The following is a 6448-nucleotide window of genomic DNA, read 5'->3' on the forward strand; positions in this document are numbered from 1 at the left end:
GAGTTGGAAGGATGAAGTTCAATGTCGGCCCTTTGTGCTGCTACCTCGTCCTCCTCTGGCCCTCCGTGGAAGCAATTGGGCTTGCCTTGAAGCTTGGAGATGCAAGAAACACAGTGGTAGATGCAGATGAGGAGGCAAGTACAGGGTGCAGCGGGGAGTTTATGTGACTTACGGGAGGCAAGGGGAAGATGCTGCCCAGCAGTGGCTTTTACTTTTCGAGACTATTTCGATGGTAGCTGCTGCTGGAAGTGAGCAACGGAGATGCGAGAGTGAATAATGTGTGACGGCACTTCCATCTGAGAAGGAAGTTATACCAAGCCGCAGTGTGTTGTGTGCGCTTTCACGGCTACTTGGAGAAGGTGTACAGTCTTCTTTCTGGACGCTTCCTTGTGGGTGCGCTCCAGCTGCATGGACTCTGCAACGCTGAAAGGTGTAAGACACTGCTTCTAGGCGGCTTGTGTTGGTGGAGTGCAAGGGCTGCGCGTTACTTTCTGAAGCAGCAGGAACATTCTCAGCTGAATCGGATTGTGAAGCAGCTTTTGGATGGTCTTCTGAAATTCGGTAGACTAAGCACACAAGCCCGGTGGTCTACGGCTTCAATCTTTGCCTTCTGTGGTCTGCACACATCTGAAGGCCAGTGATGGCATCCAGCTTTGCCATTCTTCAGCGTGAACACTGCATGCATCCACAGCGTGCTGTGCACGGATTTCCCTCAGCTCGAGCTATAAGCATTTTCTGCTTCACAGAGTCTAAACTGTCCGTGTAGCTCTTGCTCAGTGAAATGGGTCAGGAGGGAAGCCCTTGCTGGATTAGCCTTACACTGGCCAAGACTTTCAGCACAGCACCACGATCTGGCCGACGAGGAAGAGAAAGGAAGTATATCTTTCCGTCCTGGCACAGTTCTCTGTCCTGGACGTCTCTCCGGATCTTTGGTCCTTGCGAGGCTGTCGTGTGCGCGTTGGGACTTCGAACTGAGAACGAACGTACAGAGAGCACGGCCATCTGCCGGGACGGTGCAGGTTGCAAAGGAAACTCGCATTTGCACCACATTCCAGTGTGTGCATTTGCACACTGAAATGTGGTGCAAATACAAGCTTCCACGCATCAGGGGCAAGCTCTGGGTAATCTCGTTGTCGTGGCGCAGTTCTCTGGGCAACACGTAGCCGAATAGCTTTCCGTTTACATTGCACCGGGCTCGTGTGTGCAGCATACACACCGAGAGAGGAGCGTGGCTGCCACTCGCCTGCCTTCCGACTTCACATTAGCAGTCGGAAGGAGGAAGTTCAACGGCAGCCACTTGTGCTGCTACCTCGTCCTCTTCTAGCCCTCCCTGGAAACAATTGGGCTTGCCTTGAAGCTTGGAGATGCAAAAAACACAGTGGTAGATGCAAAGGAGAAGGCAAGTACAGAGTGCCAAGTGCAGCGGGGAGTTTATGTGACACGGGAGGCAAGGGGAAGGTGCAGCCCAGCAGGGGCTTTTTCTTCTAGTTCTTTTCTTCATGAGAGCAGCTTGCAACCGAGCTGCAAGAGCCAACAATGGGATTGCACGTCTGTCGGAGAATGAAGCAACAGAGCCGCAGTCTGCTGTGCACAGTTTTAATGCTGCTATAAAAATAGTGTACTTTTGGACCGCCTTCTCTCCTGACACTCCCATCTCTGTGAGCTCTAGCTGCTTGAACTCGGCTACCCTGAACGTGTGTGAAAGTGATTGCACTGCGAGTATCAAGTTCTACAGGGAAGAGGGAAAGTCGATAATTCCTTTCTCTCCTGGCACATCTCTCAGTCCGAACTGCAGCTGGAAACGCTGCGCTGTAACGATGGGCTCTGCCACTCTGAGAGAATGTGATGATGCACTGTATATATTTGCGAAGGAAAGTGCGTGTCACTTGTGTATTTCACCTAGTTTACAGACTTTAGAGGGACTATGAAGGCCAGTGCTGGCTTCTTGTTCTAGGACATTTTCTTTGCATGCAGCTACTGGATGTTTAGAAGGGGTTTGGGATCTGTGAGAGTTGGGGGGTAGGATGGTACATAAAGCTTGAGGGAAAGTGCATATCTCCAGGGACTTTGATCAGTGTGTGCGAGTTCAGAAGGTGCGAGTTGCATGTTGAGCATGTTCATGATGGCACAGCAAAGATTCTGAAAGAAAGAGGCGGTTGCTGGAACTGCCTTTTCTTTTGCCGCTTAGAAACTGCACAGCCAACAATGAAAATATTACTCTTCCTTCCCCGCTACATGCAGGATCGCATTCTTCTATGTCTCCAAGAGCCAGGATGCACAGCGGAGCTCTTCCCCCAACTGCTCGCACACGACTGGGGCGGGGCCAGCCAAGTGCTTGCTTGGCTTTTTCCTGGGCACTGTCAGCGCTCATCAAAACAACCACACGATGGCGCTCTGGACTTGCAGGAGAAGGAAACGCTCCGAGCCCAGCTCGAAACCACCCCAAGGGCAGAGGCAACTTGGAAACGTCCCTGCTCTCAAATCAACGGTGTCAGGACAAAAAGATTTCCCGAATCTTCCCCTTCCAAGTGCAGACTCGTCTTTGCACCACACTCCAAGAGCAAGATGAACTCCTTTGCCCTAACAAATCTTTTCCCTCTTGCAGAGTCCAGCCACCAACTTGAAACCATTTGGCAAAAACAGAGTTCACAAAAGTGCCAGCTGAGAAAGCTCTTGCTGCCTACAACTTCAGCTGCACCCCTCAAAATAGCAGCACACACGCTGCTCTCGACACTTTCCTTCTCGGCGCTAGGTACCATCCTAAGCCTTCACTCTCCCAGAGTCGTGATCCAATGGTACCAGGGACTGCTCACATACTAAAGGCACCAGGACAAAAGGCTCACGAGCTTGGCCTTTGCATTCCTGCTTACAGCTCAACAGCTCTAACCCAGAGAACTGCCTGTTGGGAAAAGCCTTTAAAATCACTAAGAGTACCTAATGTGCAGATCCAAACTTGCTTTCCTTGCCAAATGAGCAAGCCCATCTCCAAAGAAACGGCATCCCCTCCTCCAAAATACAACACATCCAGGGACCGATCCACCTCCAGTACTGAATACATCCAACAATTGCTCCTACACAGAAGAGGCCAGGAGAGAAATGTCTTGCTGGACTGTACCTGCCCATGGTACCTTAACATCTGCTTCAGCAACACTGGCACCATGTCCTTGCCTTCCCAAGGAAAGGCACGCCGAGTCCCATGACCTTTCCTTGCCTTCGGCACCTTGTCTAATTTTTCCTAACCTACCCTTGCTTTGCTTCCTTTGCCTACGTCTGCCTTGCCTCGCACTACCTCCAATTTCCTGGCTTTGCTTTGCCCTTCCTACCATTCTTCACCTTGTCTTCCATGCAGACAAGGTACTGCAAACCCATTGTAGGCAATTGTGGGCAAATCAAGGGAGAGGTAGGCCAGGCCAGAGCAGTGAGGGGAAAGCAAAGGGAGTGGTAGGCAAGAGAAGGCCCAGAAGTTAGAGGCAAGGCTGGCCATAGGAAGGTAAGTCCACTGATGGGTAGGCCAGGCAGAAACAAGAAGGGCTAGGCCCTAGAGGAAAGCAGCTGGGGCAGGTCAAGGGTGGGGCATGGCCGTGCAAAGGAATGCAAGGCTACAGAGGGTTAGCAGGGGAAGGCAAGAAAACTTTTGGGTTGCCAAGGCAAAGCAAGGCCTTGGTACAATGTACAAGGTACAAGGTGAGAAGTACATTCAAAGATTGCTGGTACACAAAAGTGGCCAGGACCAAGTGCTCTCTGTGGCCCTGATCTCACACATCTGTAGAGGGATTCCTTGTGGAATATAGGATACCCCAGGAGAGCTTGGGCATCCCAGGGCTGTTGCAGAAGTACCCCTGACAGGTCCTCAGGCTGAAAACAGGCTTGCAAGGCACCTGCTAGCTGGCAGCCTTGAACAGCCTTGGGAAAAGGTATACACTGGTCAGCTCCCCCGCTGCTTAGAGGCTTTCTCATGGGAAAGGGGCGTGAACTTTGGAAAAAAGTATAACTTGGTGTAACTGAATAATAAAACTGGAGCACAATGCTCAAATCATATCGGTGTTCATATCGTGACTCTGGCTGGATTCCCCTGCTCCCGGGATCCCGCCCCGCTACACATGTCTACTCCGCACCTAAAAGACTTGGGCTAGCTGCTTTACTTCGTACGGAAAAGAACTCTCATTGTGGTCCTGGAGCCCAAGGGCCAAATGTTAATAGCCTATCCAAAATTCAAGGCATGCAAGGATTGGTCCCAGGCAAAAGTTGCCCATACAGATGAGTGTGGCAACAATGCGTGCTCCCCTGGTCTTCCAGGGGATCTTTCAAGTGATCCTGAAACACTGGAGATACTTGGGAGCTTTGAGATTCCTAGGAGGAGCAGGAAGGGGAGTGTAAGGCCATGAAATGTCATTAAAAAGGGGTCTTGAATTCCAGGTGGGGGAGGGGGGAGCAAGGTAATGCAACGCAAGGGAGGGCAAGTGGTGGCTTTGCGAGGCAAGGCAATGAGGGTCCTAGAAGGAGACAAAAAGGCAAGGAAGGACCTGGAACAATGGGAAGGGAAATCAGGTGCGGGATGGGTGACCGAGTCAGTGCAAGGCAGCGGAGAAAAGGCAGGCCGAGGGAAGGCTACAGAGGGGGCAGCAAGGAAATGCAAGGCATGGGGAAGCATGTGAGGAGTGGGTGCTGCAAGCCGGCCACGGCAGCAGGGGCGGGGGGTGTTTGTGTGTGGGGGGTGTGTGTGTGTGCCGCGGAGTGCAGGGTAAGTGCAGGGGGGGGTGTGTGTGTGCGCGAGCAGGGGTTTTGTGCATGGTGCGGTGCCAGGGGCTTGCCGCACCGCCAAGAAGGCGGTGAAAGGCGTTAAGATGAATGTGTCTTTACAAAGAGACCGTGTGAATCTGCCTGTAGACAAGGCTAGGAACTTACGGATAGTGAAGTAACAGAAGAAACTATTAGTTCTAGAAACTGTTACTAATCAACAGAGACTGTTGCCCAGCCAAGGTCCTGTTAAATTGCTGAACCTAGAGCAAGGCAACAAAGACTTAATAGAATTAGGAACAGTTTCTTTTTCTTTCTTTTCCATACCAAAAGGGGAGGGTGCATATTAGAGGGGGGCAGAGAGTAGGCAGTTCGGGAAGCCTGTACCTTCCGAGTACCTCAGCCAATGGCGAAAAGGAAGAGGGTGATGTGGCTGGGAACTTAGGCTAAAAAGGGGGCTGTGTCCTGCAACCATTTGAGAGACCCCATGTGAAAAGCCCCATGTCCTCTCCTTTTATTCAAATGAAGTTACAGGACTCCTCTGTCTCCTTTTTGGACATAAACCTCTGGCATTGTCAATTAACTTTCCCAACAGCAGCGACCTGCCGCGTGGTCTCTGTGCGCAGAACCCCCAGCACTCTGGGAGGTGTAAAGTAGTTCCCGGCGGCTCCCACCACGCTTTACGGACGGCTGCGCGACCCTGGGGTGGCCCACAGCGCTCCCCTGCCCTGACAGGGCTGCCCGGGGGCTGCGGAGTCACCTCGTTACCGGCGTGGGTAGGGCCGGGGCCCCTCTCGACAGCAGCCGAGGAGCTGCGGAGCGGGCGGCTGCGGGACAATCAGCCATTTGACGCTGCGAGATGCTGCCGCCTCCATCTAGCTCCCCATCGCGCCGCCGGCCGACCCCGCCTGGCGCGCTCCCGCTCGGCCGCGCTCGCCGCCCGCCCAGCCTCGCCGGAAGCTCTCCCGCGCGGGCCGTGCCCCGGCTCCGCCTGCGGCTCGGCAGGGCCCGGCCGCACGCGTGCTGCGTGGCTCGGAGCACCCGCGTTGCGCCGCAGGCGACGGGGAAGGCGGGGCGGGCCGGCGCCATCGTGGTAGCGCGAGGAGAGGAGCGCCCGGGCGGGGCGGCGAGCGGCGCGGCGGTGAGCGCTTCTGCTTGCTGTCGCTCGGCTGCCGCCCACGGCAGGTGCCGTGTGACCCCGCGGAGCGGCGGGGCCGGCCGGGCGGTGCGCGGCGAGGCTTTCGGCCAGCGGCGGCCGCAGCGACAGTCTGCCGGCACTGCCCGCGCCGGTGGAGAGAGCGGGGATCCGAGGCCGGCCTTCCCAGAGCGACGAGGGGCCACCGCCTTTGCCGCGCTGCCTTCCGTGCAGCACGTGGCCGATCTCGGCGAACCCGGGGTCCCCGCAGCGGCGCGGGCGGGAGGGAGTGGGGAGCGCGCTCGGTGCCGCGCCGGCCGCTCCCGCCCAGCGCTGCGCTCCGCCGAGGCGTTTTCTCGCCCGTCCTGGGAAAGACGTAAGGGACACGGAACTTGGAGCTTAGCTGTCAGCTGGAGCAACTCCCCTCCATGGGCCACCTCTTTTTCCCGCCCCTGATTCAGCTACCTTGTGGTAGGTGCGGTGGTGTTGAAGAGAGGCACAGATGCTGGCATAGGTGGTGCGAGAGCTCCACGCAAGGAGATTTTAGTGGCATGTGTGAGGGTAGGAGTGTACAGC

This window comes from Coloeus monedula, assembly GCF_965178545.1.
Source record: "Coloeus monedula genome assembly, chromosome: 19".
NCBI lineage: Eukaryota > Metazoa > Chordata > Aves > Passeriformes > Corvidae > Coloeus > Coloeus monedula.